This window comes from Equus quagga, chromosome 3, assembly GCF_021613505.1.
Source record: "Equus quagga isolate Etosha38 chromosome 3, UCLA_HA_Equagga_1.0, whole genome shotgun sequence".
NCBI classification, from domain to species: Eukaryota; Metazoa; Chordata; class Mammalia; order Perissodactyla; family Equidae; genus Equus; species Equus quagga.
The window spans coordinates 117,405,425-117,429,520 of record NC_060269.1 but is presented as its reverse complement, the minus strand read 5'-3'; the positions used below and the strand labels follow the sequence as shown (position 1 = coordinate 117,429,520).

Below are 24,096 nucleotides of genomic sequence, written 5' to 3'. Positions count from 1 at the left end.
CCATGAAACAAAGGGCAGAAGGATGTTTAAGTGCTGGAGTGTGAGTGAGAACATAGGACCTCTGTGTCTGCTAAGTGGCTTTATCCAAAGGAAAAGTAAACTCTCTCACATTATTGTGACAGGAGGCTGTTCTACAATTTGGAGCTAGGTGCCCGCCGAAATTAGGCTCCTACCCTTCCCCAGAAACTGAGAGAGAGGGTTGCTATCTCCTTTTATGATTAGGTTTCAAGACATAACTCACAAGTTCTTGAGAAAGATATTCCAAAACTGTAAAACTGGCAAGAGATTTTTTAAAAGATTTATATCTCAAAGGGGAGAGAAAGTAATTATAATTACATGTTTTCTAAAGAAGATGCTCTACGAAAGTGGAGGTCAGAGGTTTAGTCAGGAAGAAACCTCTCTAAAGTTTAGATGAGCAGGGAAATGTTAAGGTAGTCTTGGTCAAAAGTCAAATAATTTTGAAATACAGAGTGGAGGCCCAGGAGGACTGCCAAAGAAGGGCCTCACCAAAGGGCTTTCAGCAGCAAAGTTTAGCGTGAAGGTGTTGGATACTTGAGAGAACCAAAGAGGAAAGCTGAAAAGACTTGGGGGATTCTGGAGATAGAATGTTTTACAGTTTTCCCCTGCGCAGCCTGGTTGATATCCAGCAAATGAAATGTGAAATGCTTGCTTCAGCACACACTTCTTCCTACCCTTCAGCTACTGAACAAAATACCCTTCACAGCCTACTCTTCACAACCTACCCTTCAGCTACTGAGCAAAATACCCACAGCTGCAATCTCCAAGGGGCCTGAAAAGGTCCTTCAACCTGGGTAATTGGCTTATTGGATGAGGTCCATTCAAATGTAACTTCTGGCCCCATAGCCTCTTAATACATTATTCCAAGCCTGTAATGACAGTAGAGGAAGCCGTAGGGAAGTTTGCCCAGCAAGCAGTGTGAGTTGTAGCTTGTTGGAATTTGGGGAGACTTCTTTGGGTGTTATCCAAGAATCACTGGAATACTTTTCTTTTTTGGTAGGTTCTGATTTTTTTCCACCTTCTATTCCGTTGCTTCTCCTTCCTTATGGCTCCCACTGCAGATACAGACTCTTTTTTTTTTTTTTTAAGGAAGATTAGCCCTGAGCTAACTACTGCCAATCCTCCTCTTTTTGCTGAGGAAGACTGGCCCTAAGCTAACATCCATGCCCATCTTCCTCTACTTTATACGTGGGATGCCTACCACAGCGTGGCTTTTGCCAAGCGGTGCCATGTCCAACCGCGGGTCACAGAGAAGTGGAATGTGCGCACTTAACTGCTGTGCCACTGAGCCAGCCCGCAGACTCTTTTCTTCCTGAGCGCTTCAGTAACCTTTCATCCGCTTAACTCAACAATCGCCAAAGTCAGGCCTCTGTCTTCATGTGTAGATTTTTTGATTTCTGCCAATTTACCATTCTTTTCATTTTCATATTGTAGCATTCGGTCAATAGAGAAATTATAAATGAAATAAGGTACAGTCATATAAGGGAATGCTCTTAAGAGAAATGAACTTATTCACTACATCAGTGAGAATGGATCTAGATCTTAAAAATATAATATTCAGTTTAAAAAAAGGCATGGAACTTGGCATACCACATAACAGTCATGTGCACTAGCTAAAATACTAAAAAATAATAAAAGTAGCAGCATATATATGTGTATTTTTTTAAAGGATCTGGAAGGTTATACAACACATACATGTAGCTTCTGGAAACTGGACTCGGAGTAATGTTGAAAGGGACTTTGGCGATATCTGTAACATTTCATTAAAGAAACGAGATTGGAGGCACATAATCCAAAATAGTAACTGCAATCAATTCTGAATGGTAGGATAGTGTAAATTTGTTTTATGTTCTTTGTACTTTTCTAGATCACTTAAATACTTAAATTGCAAATTTCTAAATCACAAAAACAAAAGAAAAATAAAAGCAAAGATCATATGATAAGTCCGAGCTGGGAGTTCAGAAGAGGAAATCACTATCAGGGTGATCAGAGACATTCTGGTAAAGGAATAAGCAGGATTTGGAAGATGAGTTGAACATCCACAGTCAGAAACAGATGAGCATAACAATTTTTTTTTTTGGAGGAAGATTAGCTGTGAGCTAACTGCTGCCAATCCTCCTCTTTTTGCTGAGGAAGACTGGCCCTGAGCTAACATCCATGCCCATCTTCCTCTACTTTTTATGTGGGATGCCTGCCACAGCATGGCACGCCAAGTGGTGCCATGTGTGTACCCGGGATCTAAACCAGTGAACCCTGGGCAGCCGAAGCAGAACGTGCACACTTAACCCCTGCGCCACCAGGCCGGCCCTGAGCATAGCAATTTAGTTACAAGGAATCACACAAACCAAAAAGGCAGCTAATAAAATGCAATGTCAGGATATATCCAAAAATTAGTAAATTGTTAAATCAAAATTTGATGCCAAGAATAAAGAAATTTCTATGTATGGTATTATGAGAATATTCAGATCAGGAGTGAAGCAGGTAGATTTTTCTAAGATAGCCCTTCTGTTGACATCGTTGCTAAATTATAGAGCAGAGCAAAAGGAAACATGAACTTGGTCAGATAATTACAACATAGAAGTCAAACTCACACTAGAAGGTATCTAATCCAACTTCCTCTTACAGAAGAGGAAACCAAGGCCCTCCCAAGTTGAAATCACTCGTTGTCAAGCCCAATCCACTCTAACTATAACATCAACATCCTCAGAAGACAATTCAGTAAGGCTAATCACATCCTGACTTTCTGTGATAGTAAAACAGTTATCCACTTGACATGCTGAAATCTAAGACAAATGACTAGTAGAAATTGTTATGTCTGCTCTAGATAGTAAGTTTTAAACATTTACAGATAAAACAGACACTTTTATAAATTCATTTTTGTTAAATCCATTTTATTCTAATCTATTTTTATGCAAAGAAAGATTATTTCAAAAATCAAAGAAACTTTAGCACAGATTATGGGAAGCTCTTTATCTCTCCTTCCATTCTGAATGACAGCCTTGATGGATAGAGTATTCTTGGTTGTAGGTTTTTTCCTTTTAGCACTTCAAATATGTCATGCCATTCTCTTCTCACCTGTAGGGTCTCGACTGAGAAGTCTGCTGACAGCCTGAAGGGCTTCCCTTTATATATCACTTGTGGCCTTTCTCTTGTTGCTTTTAGGATTCTCTCTTTGTCTTTAATTTTAGACATTTTGATTATAATATGTCTTGGTGTGGGCCTCTTTGGGCTTCTCTTGTTTGGAGCTGTCTGTGCTTCCTGAACTTGGATGTCTGTTTCCTTCCTCAGGTGAGGAAAATTTTCCTCTATTATTTCGACAAATAAATTTTCTGCCCCTTTGTCTCTCTCTTCTCCTTCTGGGACCCCTATAATCCGAATGTTAGCATGCTTGATATTGTCCCAGAGTTCCCTTACACTGTTCTCATTCTAATTCTTTTTTCTCATTTCTGTTCTGCTTGGATGATTTCCTCTAATCTTTCGTCTAGCTCGCTGATCCGTTCCTCTGCTTCCTCTACTCTGCTATTGAGTCCCTCTAGTGAATTTCTCATTTCGAGTATTGTATTCCTCATTTCTGATTGGTTCTTTTTTATATCTTTCAGTTCTTTGCTGATGTGCTCACTGTGTTCATCCATTCTTCTCTGCATATCTATGAGCATCCTCATTATATTTTGTTTGAATTCTTTGTCGAGGCGGTCGCTAGTTTCTGTTTCACTTAGTTCTTTTTCTGGTGTTTTGTAGTGTTCCCTTGCTTGGAAAGTATTCCTTTGCCTCCTCATTGTGCCTCTTTCTCTGTGCTATTTTCTTTGTACTAGGTGAGTCAGCTATGTCTCCTGATCTTGGAGAAGTGGCCTTATGTATGAGATGCCTTATGAGGCCCAGCAGTGTGCTTCCCTCTCGTCACCAGATCGTAAGAACCAGGAGTGACCCCTTTGTGGGCTACTTGTGTTCTTCTGCTGTGGCAGGGTTGCTCCCACTGCAGGTACCCAGAGAGTCTGATCTTTCCTTCCCTGGCCAGCTGTTGGTAAATCCGGTTTGGAGGGGCCTCAGCACTGTTGGCTACAAAGTCTATTAGCACAATCTTATTGCAATTGTCCTCTTAATTGGGTTGGTACCCAGTGTAGCTGGTTGCCAGGCTCAGGGGCTACAGTTGTGATAGGCCTGAGGCCAACAAGGCTGTTATCAGTTCTCTTAGGAGTGCAGCTGAGTGGGGCTAGCCCTTGGCATGGAGGCACTCAGTTGTTTCAGGCTTTGGAAGGTGGGGCTGATCCTTTTTTGGCTATTTGTGAAACACAAGTCTTCTGCCGCTGATAAGCCTCATCCCCCACTGGACCACATACACTATGAACACAGTCCTGGTCCATGCACACTTCTCAACCCCCTGGAGCATACCCCAACTCCACACTGCAAAGGTCCCCACCTCTGCCCCATTGCCCCCCACAGTTCACTTGGTCCTCACATAAGCCCTGCCCCACAGAGGCAGACACCCTTGCCTGCCTGTAGAGGATCAAGGCACTCAGTCAATGCAGGCTGAAAAGTAGCCTGAGGGCTTGCTGTTAGGTGGGGCCAGTCCCTAGGGCAGGTTGCCTGCCCTGGCTGAACTGGATTAAATCTGTGCTCTAGTGGGTGTGGCAGACCCCTGGGCTAACAGCCCAAGGGACGCACCTCAATGGCCCCCACCGTCCATATCAGCACGCCTGGACCAGCTCAGAGCAACGGCCCCCACCAATGTCTCAGTCTCTGGAGAGGATCCTCCTCTCACCAAGATGCCCCCAGAGCCCACCAGGTGAGTCTTGTTTCACCAAAGGACAGTCAGCCTTCTCTCTGGTGATTTTAGGTTGCTGCAATGAGTGAGTTTGTGTGTGGGCCCTTTAAGACCCGGATCTTTTCGGCTTTTGGCTGATAGCTTTTCTGGGATGTCCTCGCTGCAATTAATAGCCAGCAAAGCCAGACAGTAAGACCCCCCTCTCAGCTGGGCTGAGTCCGAAGGAAGGTTATAGCAGTATTGCCCCCGCTCCAAACCTCACTCCTCCAGGGAGGGCTCGTACCTTAGAGTGGCTCCAGCCTGGCCAGCTGAGAAGCTCCGCTGCTCCCAAAGGTGGCTTTTTTCCTCTCCTGCCGGAGTTGCTGCCTCTTCTGCTTTCGTCAAGACTGTCCCTTGTCGTGGGGGTTCTTTTTATCCAGTTTTCAGTTTTCAATCCAGGGTGATTCTTCCCAAAATTGTTGTAACCTGGTTGTGTTCGTGGGAGGAGGCGAGTTCAACGTCTGCTCACAGCGCCATCTTGACGAGATCCCCAAGCATAGATTATGTAAATTGAGAGCATAGAAAAGGGTAGCATAAATCCTCTGTCCTAGCATCTGTAAAAGCTGGTTTAATGGAATGTACACACACAAAGTATTTTTAAGGATTCTTATAAAAGCCCTATGCCAATTACAGCAAATGGATTTTATGCAAACGGTAATAACCTATCAAAAGACCAGGTGAGGGGTCACTCAGACCCTAGCTGGTGTGCATAACGCATTGCACATCATTAGTGCTCTCTTTTAAGAAAAGGAAACATAACAAAATTTGACATTGTAAAAGAACCCATTAGCAGGCTCCTTTAATAATGAACTTCTCTAGGGCATTTGAAATAAAATTTGATTTATGGATAGTCAATAAACACAAAATTTTTAAGAAACATCATTTTGGTAAACAGAGAAATAAATACTTGTTTTGTTCTACACTCACTGTGGGATCAGTAAATGTGTCTCCTACATGACAAATGGTCCAAATTAATCTGAACATGAAACGTTATACCCTGGGTGGATTTAGGCAAGAACAGTTTTCAGAGGAATAGTCAATGCCAGCATGCGCCAACAGAGCAGTTCAGGCACAGCAAGGGAGTCAGCCCTTTGGGGTCTAGCCAGTCCTCTTTGCTGCTTCTCAATTCTGCCTGATAGAAAAGGCAAGTCTTAGGGTATTTTCTAGATTCTTCCCTTCAGGTCTCAACTAACACTTCAGCAAATGCCCTGAACTTCCAGTTGAGAGCTTATTAACCTTCTAAATCAAAGAGATCATAGTATGGGCCAGGACCAAGCATGTGAAAACAGGAAAGGCCAGCTTCTACCTTGCTTCTCTGTTTTGATAGTGTTTGTTTGCTTGTTGACATATTTGATTCCCTTTCATTCCAAACGGCCCTTGTTTTGCATATTTTTTGTCTATTTTTATTATTTTTATTTGCTCAAGTATAATTTTTTTTTAAAGATTTTTTTTTTCCTTTTTCTCCCCAAAGTCCCCCAGTATATAGTTGTGTATTCTTCGTTGTGGGTCCTTCTAGTTGTGGCATGTGGGACCCTGCCTCAGCGTGGTTTGATGAGCAGTGCCCTGTCCACGCCCAGGATTTGAACCAACGAAACACTGGGCCGCCTGCAGCGGAGCGTGCGAACTTAACCACTCGGCCACGGGGCCAGCCCCTCAAGTATAATTTGTTATTATTTGCTTTCACAACTGTGTGGGCCAACCTTGGGAGCTTGTATTCCAAATTTTCATCTCAACCTCCAAGAGAAAGGAAGATAGTGACTTTGTTTTAATTTTTAATGCATATTTACAGTTTAAACACAATAATAAAAGGAAGACCCATGTACTCACCAGTGATGGTTAATTTTATGTCAATTTGGCTCACCCACAGTACCCAGATATTTGGTCAAACATATTCTAGATATTTCTAGGAAGGTCTTTTTCAGATGAGATTAACTGTGAATCAGCAGACTTTGAGTAAAGCAGATTAACCTCTATAATGTGGGTGGGCCTCATCCAATCACTTGAGAGCCTTAATAGAAAAAGACTGACCTGCAAAAGAGGGAGAATTCTGGCAGCTTCAGAATTCAGTTTATATATCACTCGCTCCAAGAAGTCTTGTCTGCTTATACCTGGGTTGCTTCCACAGTACTTGAACTTTCCCCATCGTAGCAGTTTTCATATTGCATTACAATTGTCCGATTATTGCTCTTCTTCTGGATGAGGCTACAAAGTCTGTGAAGACAAGGACTTAGTTCATTCTCAGGTCCCTAGCACCTAGCCAGCTACACAGTAGGCTGTTAGTAAGTGTTTGTTGAATAAATATATGAAGCCCCTGCACACTTGTCAATGGCTGGGAAAGAGTGATAGGAGGTGCTAGAATGCCTAGGGCTCCCAGAGAGGGAAATGTTCTGAACCAGAGACAATCAGACAAGAATCAGGAAGTTTAGACATCCTCCTCGATCGTTGTTAGTCCCTGGCACCATAAAAGGAGCCCTCCTCCATGGCAATAGGCTCCAACATGGACTTGAAGTCCATTTTACAATTTGCAAAATGACCATTTTCTCAGTGGTAAATGCAAAAGCTTGAGTTAGAAGAACAGGAAATCTCTGTTAACCTCACAAAGCTTTAGTTTTGTTAAGAAGGCAAGAGGTTTGGCTGCATTTGATCATGTTTCTCTCCTGCTAAAAGTAGGATTACTTTGCTGTAACTTATTTCCTTATTTTTTTCTGGTATGCAGGAATATAAACATAAGTGAACCTATCTGGCCCTCTGTTCCATTTTTGAGCATCTATATTTTAAAAAATCTCAAGATGTTTGAAATCCACAACATCTTATCCTCACACATATGTGTGCTTTGAATGTGTCATTGAACTGCCTGACAGGAGTATCCAGGCTAGGAGGCAGATGAGGTTTTCAAGTGGTTAATGAGAGAGCACATAGAAGGGTATGGGCTCTGGTTACAGGGGGTGATTTTTAAAGCTCCAGAATTGGAACTTTCCACCTCCAAAATCAATAAGGTATGGAAAATAAGTAGTGATGGGCAACAGTTCTTTGAACTCTGAAATCATTATTTTCTATTTTGATATTTTTGCAAGATTCAGTAAAGATACTCAGTTGAAGAGTGAAGTATTTCTTGAAACTTAGTTACTAACGTATACAAATGAGAGCTAGATAAGCAAAGAAAAAATGTATAGCTATATAATACGTTTTAGCAGCAATACCATAAAAGGCTGACAGTATCATAGTAAACTTATCTTTAAAGGAATATCATGTTTCATAACTGTTAATTCCAAGTGCTCAATTACCAGGCACTGAGGCACATATGAAAACCTTACCATCCTGACACACATAGATTATTTCCCCTCCCTGTTAGGGTCAGATCTAGGTAATGGTAGCAACAAATCATTCTGGAGATGAGCAATAATCAGAATGATTAAGCAACTCTAGTCTTCCAGTAGCTCAGGCCAAAACCTGGGGATTATCCTTGAATCTCTTTCTCTTATAACTCACGACAATTTATGAGCAAGCCTACTAGCTCTACCTTCAATATATATCCAGAAACTAACCACTACCTTCACAGTTAACATCCTGGTTTAGGCCAAAATCTCTCCCCTGGATAATTAAAATCACCTCTTGACTGCTCCCAGCATGCACCATTGCTCCCTCTAGTTTGCGGTCAACAGTAAAGCTTGAGTGCTCCTGGTAAAACATTGGTCAGACTGTATTAGTCCTCCAGTCAAACCCAAGTCTTTCCAGTTTACTCAGAGAAACATCCAAAATCCTCACAGAGAACTGCAAAGCCCTCCAAGATTTTACATGGCTGATGTCACTTTCTACTACTTCCTACCACCACCACACTGTTCCCCCAATCACAGCGCCCTAGCCACACTGGTGCTGTGCTGTCCCCCCAACATTCCAGGTGTACCCCTGCCTCAGGGTCTTTTCACTGAATGTTCCCTTTGCCTGAAATGCCCTGTCTCCAGATACCCTCATGGCTTGTTCTCTCACCTCCTCAGATCTTTGATCAAATGTCACTCTCATGGTAAGACCCCCCCAAAATTGAAAGCTATCTTCTCCCCAACTCTGGCACTTCCCCTTCCCTGCTGTCTTCTCCATAGCACTTACTACCATCTGATGTATTTAATATTTTACATCCATCCAACGAGGGCCGGGCTTTTCATTTGTTTCCTTTACTCCTGTATCCCATGTTCCTGGAATGGTGCCTACCACACTTTGGGTGCTCCATTAATATTTGTTAAATGAATAAGTGATGGAATAAACAGAGATATAGGGAGTTCTGAGTACAGAGGAGTTGAAGCTGAAGACTTGATTCTTGCTCCAACTTTTTCTAGTACTGTAGAATTGACATGTAACCCAAGCGTCTCAAATTCTTCCTGTCTTCTAAGGTCACTGTACCCCTTAAAATTTAAATAAAACAACTAGAACTCCCTCTTGTTTATAATATTCCTAGAGAAAGGGGGCTGATCACCTCTTGCCCTGAATTTGTGCCCCCCCCCCCATAATTTGCAATCCCAGCTGGTCACACTGCCTCGTTTGCCATCTTTTCTCTGGGCACCTCCCCTCAGGCATAGACATTCCTCTCCAAGTCCCCAAACCCTGTTAATAGAGGCTGGTGGGCACAACAGACTTTCATTAAGGGCAGGAAGGTAATACAGAACAGAGATTTTCATCACTTTTTATGGGTTGGCATTTATAGAAAATGATACTATTTGTACAGCCCAATGAGGTAAACTGATTGATCTATATGGGGCTTGGTATAAAATTTCATTGCATTTTCTTTATATAACAGAATTATAATAAATTTTAAAATTCAAAGTGTTGAAGATATTAAAAACTCCGACTTTATATAAAATTTATTTATAAAAAATTTAAATTTTTCTTGAGTATCTCTTACTAGCTTTGGCAAATATTTTTTCTAATATAATTTTTTATATTGAGATATAATTTATGTGCTGTAAAATTTACTTTGTTTAAAGTAAAGACCCCTTTTTGGTGGTGTTAGTAGAGTTGTACAACCATCATCACTATCTAATTTCAGGACATTTTCATCACCCCAAATAGAAACCCTGTACCCGTTAGCAGTCACTTGCCATACTCCTCTCTCCCCAGCTCTGGATTTACCTATTCTGGGTATTTCACAGAAATGGAATTATACAATATATGGACTGTTGTATCTGGTCTCTCTCTATGAACATTTTTATATGAGGTTTTATGTTTGAAACGGCTACATATAATTTTGGATAAATGTAATGATTTCTTCAAATTCTTGATAATTACCGTCAATGAGAAACTATTTTTACAACCGTACCAGAATTTGCAAGAGTTGAAATTCTATGTAAAGACTCTAATAGCCCTTCCTTTAATTAATTGAGCCATATAAAATTGCCATTTTTGGATGTCAAAACTAGCTGAATATTGGCAGTTGCGTATGGTTCAACCTAATATTTCACTGAGTGATGTAAAATTGAAATTCTTTGTGACAGTGGGAATGGATTTTTAATCCAATTCAATTTTTCATGTCGAGTTCTAATTTCCAGAACATATGTCCTAAGCAGCAACAGACCCCCACAGTGGAAAATGGGGAGAAGTATCCAAGATATGTGGAAAAAGAGAACCAGGACCAGGCCTGGAGCTGTGCTTGCTTTGGCCTCCTCACCAGCCCCACCAAACATTCTCTCAAGCTAGTAGCTGAGCTCTTTGGGAACCTGGAACACAGATCCCTCATCAGCTCCATGGGCTCCTGGTCCCTGGTGAGCTCCAGACCCCCAGGCCCCATGCAGCCACACTCGGGGCTGAGAGATAGTTATCTTGCAGCACACCCATAGCCTGTTGGAATACTGAACCACAGAAAAGGAAACAGCTTGGAAGAGGATATTACATATCAGTTTCTTAAAGCCGCTTAGCCGTACCTACTCAGGGAATTTGTCATTGACCTTCTTCCACCTCTGGCCCAAAGTTGTGTGCCATTCCTTAGAGGCTGGATCGATCTTCTCTCCTCATAGAGCTGTCGTCCATCTTCTCACTTTTCCAAAGCCACCAAACTCCTGCCTTCTCTGGTCAACAGGGGAAAAACATGATAACCAGAGAAATGTATACTTCTTTGTCCCAATTAGATCTGAATTCAGACAAAAGCTCTGGGGCCTACTTTTGTCTAAGTAAGGGACTGATGAATTATCTTTCCTAAACTAAAGGGCCATCGATCCATGTGAGGAATTCTGCTACTGTCCTATTAACAGTGTTTTCTATCACATTACAAACAGGATCAAGAAGGAGTTGATGGACATATCCAGAACTCTGGGACCAGCTTGTTTCTCCACCATTATGGAGCTTCCCTTTCTGAAATTCTGTGTGATCATTGTATTTCAAGGATTTTTATAAGATTAAAAGCCACCCTGTTCTCATATGGAAGGAAGTGATTCAGCTAATATAAAGGAAAGGAGATGTAATTCCTCTTTTCAAGAAAAGCACACACATAAAATTAAGGCCTAAGTTTACAAGTGGTGTTAAGGACGTATATATTCTTGTTGTTTCTAAAAAATATAGAATTTCTACTCTCAACAAGGCAGTTATAATCATAGCATGGTTTTACCTTCCCCCAACAAAAATCATTCAATACTCACCTTCCTAATTCATTGAAAGCTGTGCTGAATAGTCCTCAATAGAATGTGGGTTCTCAGGTCGTTCACCTACTAGCTGTGTCATCTTGAGCGAGTTGCTTTATCTCTCTGCACCTCATATTTCTCATCTCTCAATGAACACTGAACTCATAGGGCCAATAAGAGGGCTAAATGAGGTAATAGATGTGAACGACTTAGAACAGTGCCTAACACTGAAATGTTTTACTAGTGCTTAGCAAATGTTAAGGAAGGAAACAATGAGAAAGAGAAAAAAATCTGGTGACGATGTTACTAAAATCAGGGCTCATATACATGGGATAAGCCCTTATTACCTGAAGCATTGATCTCTCCTTTTTTTGTCCAAAATTTAGTTAGGAAGCCCATCCTGGGAAACACTATCCTTATCTGTGCTTGAGTTACACTCTGATAATAAGTACAGAGAAGAAGAAATGGTTGATTACGAATCATGAAAAATCAGATTGTGTGTCCCTTTAGGAAACACTGTTGTATGTAAACTATTTTGAGGCAAACAAACAAAAACATTGTTTTCTGTGTTATATGTTAAAGCAGCAGCCTGAAAGAATGAATATTTCTCTTTCACATATAACTGGATAAGAAGTATCATCCATCATAAGAATCATGCTTACTGTCTTTTAAAAGTGTTTTCTGATAAATTCTTAGCCCACTGCTGCCATGCTAATCTTTGACTGTTTGAGAAAATAGAGGGGAGAGTAGAAGTCAGTGACTTGATAACTATCATTCATTAAGCACCTATTATTTGCTTTACCCAGTGATAAGCACCTCAGCTACATGACTCAATGTAATCTTAATAACACTGAGGTAGATATTATTGTATTCATTTTACCTGTGGGGCTTAGAGATGGTACCCAAGATCGTATATCTAGAAACTTTCAGAGCTAAGGTTTAAAGCTGGGTGAAACATAGGCATGGGACTACTATGCCATATGTTTCCTACTGGCAATTAATTACGAAGCTATAAGTTTAAGATACTAATTACAAATAATTTTCCAGTTAGAAAAGATGAAATGTCTTTCATCTACATTATATACTTTGAATATTAGTTTTTTAAAAATTTCGTGAGAAGATAGGTACATAAAAATTGAATATATTTCTGAAATTACAAGAAAGTAAATCTATTTTAAGTTTGGCAATGACTATGAATTACTACTTATATTTCAATAGCTAATGTGCTAAATCAAAGATTTTATGGTTTGGGTTGTTTTTTTCTTCCTACAAAATGGAAATAACCCTTAGGAGAAAAGGGGTTAGGGAAACATTTACAAAAACAAACAAACTGAAGCCCACTTTAATAGTGGTTATTTGAATGACCATTCATAAGTATTAATTTTTAAAACTTGATTATACCATTTAAATCATAAATAGGACACACGCTCCTTTCATTCAGTCAAATGATACAAACACAAATAGAAAGGTAGTAATGACCCTTTGCTCTTCCCTCCTTGTCCTCTCAGTAAACAATTTTATGTATCTTACCACATATTTTCTGCATTTGTATTAAATATGCAAATATGTAAAGAATATATATAAAGATAAGCTGTATTACAAAATGTTTCACATTATTCTGCTACTGTACTTTTTCTACTTAAATGTATTGTAGATTTTCCTCTAAGGCAATAAATTCAATCGTAGCCAGTGATTCTCAACCCTCACTGCAGATGAGAATCACTTGAGGAGCTTTAAAAAGAAAAGGAAAGAAAATGCCAGAGCCCCACCTCCAGAGACTGCAGTTTAATTGGCCTGGGTGGGGCCTTGGCATCAAGCTCCCCAGTTGACTGATGGGCAGCTAGTTAGAACCACTGATTTAAGCAATCCAAACAGGCTGCAAATACCAGCTCCCTGCCTGAGTTGTCCTGGTATGTGTCCTCCCACCAAGGCCCTGGGATTACAGCATCAGGGCTGACTGTGGAAACTCTGGGAGGCCTATCTTACATTTTGTCTGCTCAAGAAGGTTGGCTGTCAAGAAGGAATTTGTTTCATTTTTATTTTTAAAGAAATTTTTCCTTTTTCTCCCAAAGCCCCCCAGTACATAGTTGTGTATTTTCAGCTGTGGGTCCTTCTAGTTGTGGCATGTGGGATGCCGCCTCAGCGTGGCCTGACGAGTGGCGCCCTGTCTGCACCCAGGATTCGAACCAGTGAAACCCTGGGCCGCCGCAGCAGAGCGTGGGAACTTAACCACTCGGCCACGGGGCCGGCCCCGAATTTGTTTCATTTTAAATCATATTAGGGACAGTCACTGCAAAAAGTGCTACGAGGGCCAGGAATTTCAGAGGCCATGTGAAAGACAGTCTGCTCTGCCAGGCTGAGTTTATTCCCGGAGTCTACTAAACTGAAGAGATTTGCCCTTGCCTGCAGTAGGAGGTTTCCCAAATCAGCCTTTGCAGGAAGCCACACCCAGAACTTGTTTCTCCCCGTCTGGGAGAGGCACCTTCTCCGTGGGTGCAGAACTCGTTTGGCCTCTCCAGCCTGGTCTGGGAGAGTTTACAAGTCTCCTGAGCAGCTCCACGTGTCTGTCTGAGTGAGCTCTTCGCTACTAGTGAAACATTTGTATGACCATTTAGTTTTCTTCACTCTCGCTACACATTTGGGAAACATTTGAGAAAATGGAAGATGGCTGTACAAAACAGGAGAGTTGTGGAAGTTTTCGCCCTTCTTTTATTTTTGTTTCAGTGGGATAAAAAATTGGCAGTGAGTGGTGAGTAGGTTTTGGTCTGAATTACGGCCCCCGTTGGTTCTGCCTTCTCAGAATGTCCTTCCCCTTTCTCAAAGCACTTAGTCGGTCAGCAGTTTTGAGAGAACAGAAAAGTTGCTGGAATTTTTTTAGGAGTAAAAAATTTTTTTAAAGCTGTTTTAAGCTAACAGATCATGGCAGGTGTATGGACAAAGCCACATTATACTGAGGGAGGAAGGGGATAGAAGGTCAAGGAGTGGGAAAAAGAATCAGAATTGTGGTCTTTTTCTTCAGTTTCTTTTCTAGTTTAAAACAATAACATTAAATGTTTAGATTTGATTCCTTTTCCCTCCAAAAAATAATTGTCAAACATTTCAAGTCTGGGTAAATGGGTGAACTGTTAAACAGAATTTTTGCAAAACGACAACGACAACGAACCAAACCCTCAACAGCAAGCAATCTGTACTGTAACGTGAAAGTCAGAGGTGGGACTGTAAAGGCTCCAGGACCCTGGGGCATCTGCGCTGGGCAGACTGGCAGCTCTGTCCAACAGCTGGAGCTGGGAAGCCCCAGCTGCCAGGCCCGCCCCCGCCCATGGCGTCACAGGAGGCGGGGCTTCCGGCGATTGGCTGCTCGCGGAAGCTTGGGCTGCTCTGGAACCGGGAGGAGTGGGGAGGGGCAGGAGGAGAGGAAGCAGGAGGAGGCGAGGGCGGAGGAGGAGGAGGAGGTTGCCGGCTCTGCCCCGGGTCTGGCTCCGGCTCCGGTTCTGGCTTCTGAGTTTGGGAGCTGTGTGAGAAGTGATTTTTTTTTTCAACCCCCAAAGGCAAGTGGCTGGCGTAGAAGCATAAGCCGCCTCCACTCTCCGGATTTTTGCTTGGTTCTTCTTTTGCACCTTGGGACCCGTGACCGTCATGCTGTGATGTGTGCCGAGGGAGGAATTGGTAAGGGTGAACGAGAGAACCCCTTTGACTATTTCCCTGCCTTATGTTTCACTACCCACTCTCTTTTCCTCTTTCTCTATTTCTTCTCTGTCTCTCTCTTCCCCTCTTCCTCTCCCCCTCCCCCAATAATTGTGTTCAGGTTTGATGAAGTGCCTCAAAACTAGTTTAGGGCTGATGAGCTTAAAAAACAAAACAAAAAAAAAGGAGAAACTCGCCATTTTCAGTCACTTGATTTGAAAAGAGAAATTATTTTATCTATTTTTAATGCTGGGTTTTGTGAGAAGGTAAATTATGCACACACACATACACACACACACACCCCCACCCACCCCTTTGTCATATTGTGAAATCTGCAGTTTAAGGTGATTTAAGGTCTGTCTCAAAGTTAACGAAGAGAATGGGGATTATTTCCTGAGGAAGAAAAACGGTGTTTGCATTGGAGCTTGCTCAAAAATAGTTTTTAAAGGAGCACTACAAAAAAGCCCGCGTTCTTCCTGGCAAACACTAACTTTGCAGAACTTAATTGTTGTTTGGGGCACCCTTCATCTTTCATTATAAAACATAGAGTTATACTTTACAATGTACGGCAGAGAGACTTCTGGGTGGTAAGTGAAGCCCTCCAGCCTGGAGGGTCGAGCACCCTGTGCTTTTAGAAAAGATATGTTTAAACTACTCCTAATCATAAGGGCATGTTAACTCAGGTATTTAGAACGTTATCTAAATAAGACCAAAGTTTCTTCGTGCTTCTTTTCACACTAGTTTTTTGCAAGGAGAAAAACAATCCTGTACTCTGAGAGCAAGCCTCTGACTAAGTGTCCTTAAAAAATGGACCCACAAGGATAGGGTCTCCTTATCCACCAATAAATGTTACTGTATCAGAAAGTAACTCCAGAGGATATAATTATTTTTAATTTGGGTGGGTCACATTTCTGTGAAGAATACCATCATAAAAAAAAAAGTCTTTGTTGGCTTGTTTAAGATGAAGGTAACAGAGTAAACTCATTCAGTGCCGTGGTGTGAGCCCTCACTTCAATCTACCCCAATAGGTAATGTCTCCTCCTTCTGGACTCTTTTCTATTCTTAGTACAAATACATATTACATACCTACATTGAGATAGTTTTTATCAAAATGAGATCATACCATATATGTTGAAAAACTAGGCAACATTCAAAATTTTAAGTAATTTAAAAAATAACATTGTAACTGCTAATTTAACATTTGTTAAATTGTATGGAAAAGATGGAGAATCTAAGTCTAATACAGGGTGTCAGGAATGTTTGACCTTTACATAGCAAGAACTGAATACTTTTTCAGTTACTTAGTGATTAAATGGAAATTGAATAGGATATCATTTATTTTGATGTTAGTGTTGACCTAAATAAAGAGGTAAACAGTTGGCAACCTCAAAATTGTCAAAAAGATGAGTTTCTTTGGGAATAGCAGAGGAATTGAAATTCAGGATAGGCAGATTGTAGTAAGCCACAGACAAGTCTGTGGAGGGTTTGGGGTAGGCTATATTTATGGGCACAGAATGTAAAGAGAGGAGAGTTCAGTTAGAGTGTGTTAAAATCAAAAACAAATGGAGAACAGCTTTGAAAATTCCCCTGAAACACAAAACCAATCCAATCATACAAAGCTCAATTATGCTTCTTTTTCCAGACCAACCTGACCTGGGTCATTTTTGTTCATGCCTGTGGTGATCATAAGTAGAACTTCCCAAGGTTGATATGAAGCAACCCCTGGCTAACTCCCAATCATTTAATAAAATTCCAATATTATCAGTTTTCTGTAAATTAGGAATTTATGGGAAATGAGTCTCAGTCCTTAAGTTTCGTTTTCCTTAGGGTACCTGCATGAGATTTTCCATTTTGTATTCTCTGGTTCCATTTTAGGTTGAACATCTTTCACATCTGCAAAGGAAGGAAATGCTCAGAATTTGATTATAATGTATAACAAGACAGAGATGACTCATTTGTTAGACAAATGCACTTCTTAGAGTCACTTTTTAAAATTGAGATTAAAAATGTCCACATATTCAAACCTTCATTACATGTCTTATTTATTGTCTGATCTAGTTGGAAGCAGTCTTTTTAAATGAGGGAAAATCAAAGAAAATGCCACAAGCAAGATCACTTGGGGATTCTCAGAATCCAATGCATCAGTGAAGATAAATCTAATAGCTTGTCAGTGCTTGAAAAAAGGAGAATCTGTTTATCAGTGCTTCGAACAATTGTGTGTACGCTGAATGCTATCACCATTCCTGGTGAATAGTTACAGCACTGAGCCCCTCTCCTTAAATCTTAGAAGAGGTTGTGAATATGTATTCTCTTGAAAACATTATTCCCTTCCTTTTATCTTTGATGGATTTGTTTCATTTCAGAAATCATCTTAGCTATAGAAACAATACTTTTCACAAAACTAATCGCTATTAGAGTAAGAAGTAATAGTGATGCTAGTTTCGTAAGAGTTGCAGCCTTAATGGAATCTTCTTTTATGCTACTCAATGAAGGGTTTATTCACGCAACTATTTGAGGTAATGGTATGAGAATATGTATCAAAACCTGTAAATGTGTGTAGCCCTTGACTCAGTAATCCAGGGTCTAGAAATGTATGCTAAGGAAATCAAGTGAATTCCATTGGAAGATTTATAAATGTGTTCATTACAGTGTTGTCTGTAAGATGGGAAAAATTAGAAACAAAATAAAGCCTGCATTAGCAAAGTATTTAAATAAATTAATGTACTGTATATCAATATTGATAAATTTCAGTTTCCAAAATATTTTTGAAAAAATTTCATGACTTAGAAAGATCCTTGTATTGAGTGAAAAAAGCAAGATTTAATACTATATTATCTTTAATGTGTAAAATATAATTTTCACATAAATACATATAAAATATCATTTACTCAGTGAATATTTATTAAACTTTTACAATATATCAGGCATCATTCTAAATTAATAAACATTGAACAACACTGAACAAGACTGTTGCACTTCCTGTTTGTACACAAGTTCTGTTTGTATCAATGGATATATCCACTGACATTTCATGTACGGAAAAAAGTTGGATTTCTAGGTGGTAGAGTTATAGCTTTTTATTTCTTTATATTTCTCCTGATATCCCCAAATCTTGTATAGCAACTATTCTTATTATAATCCCAAAAATACCATTTTGAAAAATATCACCAAGAAATACCATAACCTAAATTAAAAGACAACCTCTAAGCTCTATATTTTATATGCCAATTTACCCCTTTCAAAAGATATCATAAAAAACAGTGAGAGATGGATGAACACCGCTATAAAAAATGATCCCCAATGAAAAATGGACATACATGGGCAATTCACAAAGAAAAAAACGGAGTTTTCTAAGGTTGAGGGTAGAGGGATGTTAACCTCCCAATAATCAGTGAATACTCAGCATAGCAATAAGTTACCATGTTTTCACACGTCACGTTAACATACATGGAAAGCAAATCAAAATGTGTGAGGTTGTTGGGAAGACTAATGATATGGAAAAATGTTCTTGATATGAGGAATGAAAAAGTAAATAACAAAATATCCTACTTTTGGGGCCGGCCCAGTGGCGCAGCGGTTAAGTGCACACGTTCCGCTTCAGTGGCCTGGGGTTCCCCGGTTTGGATCCCAGGTGCAGACACGGCACCGCTTGGCAAGCCATGCTGTGGTAGGCATCCTGCATATAAAGTAGAGGAAGATCAGCACGGATGTTAGCTCAGGGCCAGTCTTCCTCAGTAAAAAGAGGAGGATTGGCAGTAGTTAGCTCAGGGCTAATCTTACTCAAAAAAAAAAAAATCCTACTTTTGAAAAAAAATCCAGTCTATACACAGAAACTACTTTATTGGTGGAGAAGAAACCAAATGTTAATCGTACTTATGTTTGGGTGGTGAGATTATAGGTGATTTCTAATTTTTCTCTTGGTATTAATCTGTAGTTTCTAAAATTTCTACAGTGAATATATTTTAGTTATCGGGGAAAAAAGCCGCTATCCTAATAAAGCAATTCATCCTAGAATGAAGAGCACATAGATGATATTATCTTAACCCCCTTTCACAAAGCATCCACAGTCTCATTGTCTGGATTTCCGTGTTAGGTGTCATTGTTCTGAATTGTATTTGCTGGTGAGAACATTTGGATTATAAGGGAAATCACAAGATAAAACTTATTCTAGTCACATTCACTCTTCTACCCCCAGCTGTTTCCTGAAAAAATAAGCAATGTTGGACTGATTTGAGCTTTATTCCTCTTCATTTCCTGTTGATCACATCTGCTAGGATCTCTTGCTGATAGGCATTAATTAAAAACTCTATTTTTCTAAAATCTACTTATTCAATTTAAGGCCTTTCTGAATGAAGAAGATGAGTACAACTACATTTCTGTTAGCAAAATAAACTTATAAAATTTCAACTCTTTATGTCAGATAGGTAATTAAAAAAATCATAATATCTTGGGATTTGGCCTGGTGGCACAGTGGTTAAGTTCGCATGTTCGGCTTCGCTGGCCCGGGGTTCGCTGGTTCGGATCCTGGGTGTGGACATGGCACCGCTTGGCGGGCCATGCTGTGGCAGGCGTCCCACATGTGGGGTAGAGGAGGATGGGCACGAATGTTGGCTCAGGGCCAGTCTTCCTCAGCAAAAAGAGGAGGATTGGTGGCGGATGTTAGTTCAGGACTAATCTTCCTCAAAAAAAAAAAAATCATAATATCTTGGTTATGAGAAGGAAGGTAAAAATCATTTTTAAGTTATACAATAATGTTGTGAAGTCTTTTTCTTCAATTTATAGTACTCATAATGGCTTAGCACTATTTTTAAACTTCTCATTCCCCTTATAGACTATATGAAGGTTATAGTTAAAAAGGTTATCTATGAAGGTTATAGTTAAAAATCTCAATTATAATATCCTTTCTTTTTCACTAAAGTCTTTCCTAGAAAGGTGTACTTAGATGTTTTCATCACAAAGATTCTCTCTACTTACTTCTGATGTCCTTTAGCCAACAAATCAACTTTTCTACCTTGCCAGGTTAGAAAAATGCCTGAATCTGAAGCATTATTATGTTTTTAAGGTTCCTAAACCAAGGACTGAGAGAAAAGTGCAGTGCTTTCAATGGAGCAAGGGAATTATGAAATTTCTTACCCTGAGACCTAAACTGGCTTTCTTCTCCCAAATGGTCACATTTGCTTTGAGCTGGGCTGGTACAAAAGGGGAGGTATGCTGGTCCCCAGAGCCCAATTTGTCACATATTTTTTGCCTGCTTGATTTGGGTCGTGGTTGGGATGGCTGGGTGATGACAGGAGTGTGTGGATAAGGAATGTAGTATTAAAGATGCTGTATTGGCAAGAGGCGGAGGAAGGCAGTGATAGAGCCCTGTGGGGAATATGAGAGTGTGGCTCATGCCAAGTTGTTGCAGTGTGGCCCTTGCCAGCCATTGGTGTTGCTGTTGTCACAAAGGTGCACTCAGAGATGCCTTTAGAAATCCCTACTCCTTGTTAGATTCCTGTAAACTGTATTCTGAAGCACGTTACTCAGTGTTTCCAGTCTAGTCTCCCTGGCTTTTCTCCCCCATTCCATTGTGTCTTTCGTACTTCTTGCAAAGAAATCTTTTAAATGTCTATATCATACCACACCCTCTCAAATATCTTTGATGATTTCCCATTTCCTTAAACTAAGGATAAATTCTTCATCTTAGTAAGGACTTATGTGGTCCTAACATAGATTTCCATCTTAATGTCCCATTACTCCTTAATTTGTATTTGAAACGCCAGCCATGTTGAACTACTCAGTGTTACTTAAATGGACGCAGGGTTTTCCAGCCTCCCCACCTTAACTCATAATATTTCCTTCTCTAAAATCTACAAATCTCTCCGGTCAGATTCTAGACGTTTTCCAAGGCTCATTTAAAATGCTCTCTCTTCCAGGAAGCCCACCGTCTTTTCCCTTTCCGGTTTCCAACCTCATGTGATGCCTTCTCCTAGGACTTTCTACTTCCCTAAATTTACATACTTCATGATTACCCTAGTGTTATCTTTTTTGTTGGATTGAGTATTTTGATCTCTTCTGTGCACTTTTATTCATTTTCAAAGTGCCCAGCACTGTGCCTAAGGCAAGGTAAAATAAATGAACCCTAGCAAGTAAGTTCCTAGAAGGCAGAGATGTTGTCTTTTGTTCTCTGATTTATCTCTGTTGTCTTTAACAATGCTTGGCATATAATAGGAGTCAACAAACAGTTGAAACAATGAAGTTATTGAGCACTTTCAGTGTGTTAGGCATGGTGCATTATTTAATAAACCTCCTTACAAAACTGAGTGAGGTAGGTGATGTTATTTCCATTTTACAAATGTGGAAACTGAGGCTTACAGAGGCTAAGAGCTTGTGATATGCAGCTGATTGTGAATCTGACCAAGCATCATCATTTGAACTTGTTAGAGCTTATGTTAATGCAGATGTATTTGCTCCTGTTTTGAAATAGCTGATTATATTATCACTTCTTATTCAAAATAGATGTATTTTGGAGGGTGGGTAGTATTGAATAAGTAATGAAAGCTTTTTATAGCTGTTTTGATTACTATAGGTTTGTAGTATACTTTGAAATCAGAGAGTATGATATCTCCAGCTTTGTTCTTTTCTTTCAGGATTCTTTGGCTATTCAGGATCTTTTGGTCCATATGTTTTAGGATTCTTTGTTCTATTTCCATGAAAAAAATATCCTTGGGACTTTGATTGGGATTGCAGTGAATCTGTAGATCACATTAGGTAATATGGACATTTAAGCTATGTTAATTCCTCCAATCCGTGAGCACAAAATATCTTTCCATTTCTTTGTGTCTTCTTCAATTTCTTTCAACAGTGTCTTCGAGTTTTCGGTGTACAGGTCTTTCACCTCCTTAGTTAAATTTATTCCTAGGTATTTTAGTTTTGTTGCGATTATAACTGGGATTGTATTTTTGATTTCTCTTTCTGCTTGTTGTTGTTGCTATATAGAAACACAACTGATTTTTAATGTTGATTTTGTGCCCTGCAACTTTACTGTATTCATTTATTGTTTCTAATAGTTTTTTGGTGGATTCTTTCAGGTTTTTTAAATATATAAAATCATGTCATCTGCAAATAGTGGCAATTTTCTTCTTCCCAATTTGGATCCCTTTTATTTCTTTTTCTTGCTTAACTGCTGTAGCTAGGATTTCCAATACTATGTTGAATAAGAGCGGTGAGAGTAGACATCCTTGTCGTATTCCTGTTCTTAGAGGGATAGCTTGCAGTTTTTCCCTGTTGAGTATGGTGTTAGCTGTAGGTTTGTCATATGTGGCCTCTATTATGTTGAAGTACTTTCCTTCTGTAGCCATTTTATTGAGAGTTTTTATCATAAGTGGATGCTGAATCTTGTCAAATGTTTTCTCTGCATCTATTGAGATGATCATGTGATATTTATTCTTCATTTTGTTATTGTGGTGTATCACATTGATTGATTTGCAGATGTTGAATCATCCCTGCATCCCTGGAATATATGCCACTTGATCATGATGTATGATCCTTTTAATGAATTGTTGTATTCTACTCACTAATACTTTCTTGAGGATTTTTGCATTTATGTTCATCAGTGTTATTGGCCTGTAATTTTCTTTTTATGTGGTGTCCTTGTCTGGTTTTGGTATTGGGATAATGTTGGCAACGTAAAATGAGTTGGGAAGCCTCCCATGCTCTTACACTTTTTGGAAAAGTTTGAGAGGGATAGTTATTTAAATCTTCTTTGAAAGTTTGGTAGAATTCACCAGTGAAGCCGTCTAGTCCTGGACTTTTGTTTGTTGGAGGTTTCTGATTACTGCTTCATTCTTCTTACTAGAATTGAGGAAGATGGGCATGGATGGTAGTTCAGGGCCAGTTTTCCTCAGCAAAAAGAGGAGGATTGGCAGTGGATGTTAGCTCAGGGCTAATCTTCCAAAAAAAAAAAATTAGAATTTCCAGCAATAGACAGATAATAAGGAAAAAATTTTCAGTTACCAGGACTTTCTCTGGTACTTCTCCCATAACAACAGCAGGCTTACTACATTCCATAGTGAGCTTGCTGTATTCCAGAGACCATGCTAATTATTCTGTTTATCAATCCATTTATCAATCCGTTTAATACTCATAGGAAAGAAGCTGGTACTATTATTCCTATTTTGTGGATATGAAAACTGAGGTTGAGAGATGTAGATTGCCAAAGGCATCAGGCTATCAGAGTTGATAGAACTGTGATTGAAAACCAGTTCTCTCTGGCTTTTTACAATTTTCAAATGAGTTTAGGTACATAACTAATTCACTGCTCTAGAATAAGTATAAAGTTTTATGTTATTACAATCCACTCCAATGATCAATGAGAATCAAGAACTAAATGCACAGATAATCTTCATTTGGGAGGAATGAGAAATGCACATTAAATAGGTCTAAAATGCTAGGTTTGTCCCAACTGATAAAATGCCAGCAAACTCACTGGGTACAGTAACAATTGAACTACTTAGAGTTTAAAAGCTGTTTCAGATCAGAGGGTCATGAGATTTGCACTTCAAAAACATTGCTCCAGATGCTGGATGGAGAACTACTTAGAGGCAAGAATGAATACAGGTGGGCCAGGTGGAAGGCCATTGCTGTAATCCTGGTAAAAGTTGACAACATCCTGAACTAAGACTTTAAGTTTGGATTTGGTATTTCAGCCTATATATTAATATCCCATTCTTGCCCTATCCTGGGAACTATCTGATAGAAGATACTATACAGCAAACAAATGTTTTCTTTTTCCAATATTTTCAGATTTTCTATTTCTTCTTGATTCAGTTTTGGAAGATTGTTTGATTCTTAGAGTTTATCCATTTCTTCTGGGTTATCCAATTCATTGACATAGATCTTTTCATAGTATTCTCTTATAATCCTTTGTTTTTCTGTGGTATCTGTTGTAATTTCTCCTCTTTTGTTTTTGATTTTCTTTGAGCCTTCTCTCTTTTTTTGTTAGTAAGTTTA

The 24,096-nt window shown here is 39.6% G+C and overlaps 1 protein-coding gene across 1 annotated transcript in view; it reads left to right on the top strand.

The window, feature by feature from the left end:
* The first annotated feature begins 14,855 nt into the window (after positions 1-14,855).
* LOC124237213 (phospholipid-transporting ATPase VD) overlaps positions 14,856-24,096 on the top strand; it is a 109,133-nt gene continuing 99,892 nt past the window's right edge. The window contains exon 1 of the mRNA XM_046656657.1: positions 14,856-15,087. The gene's annotated coding sequence lies outside the window, so the exon portion shown is untranslated. The remainder of the gene's footprint in view (positions 15,088-24,096) is intronic.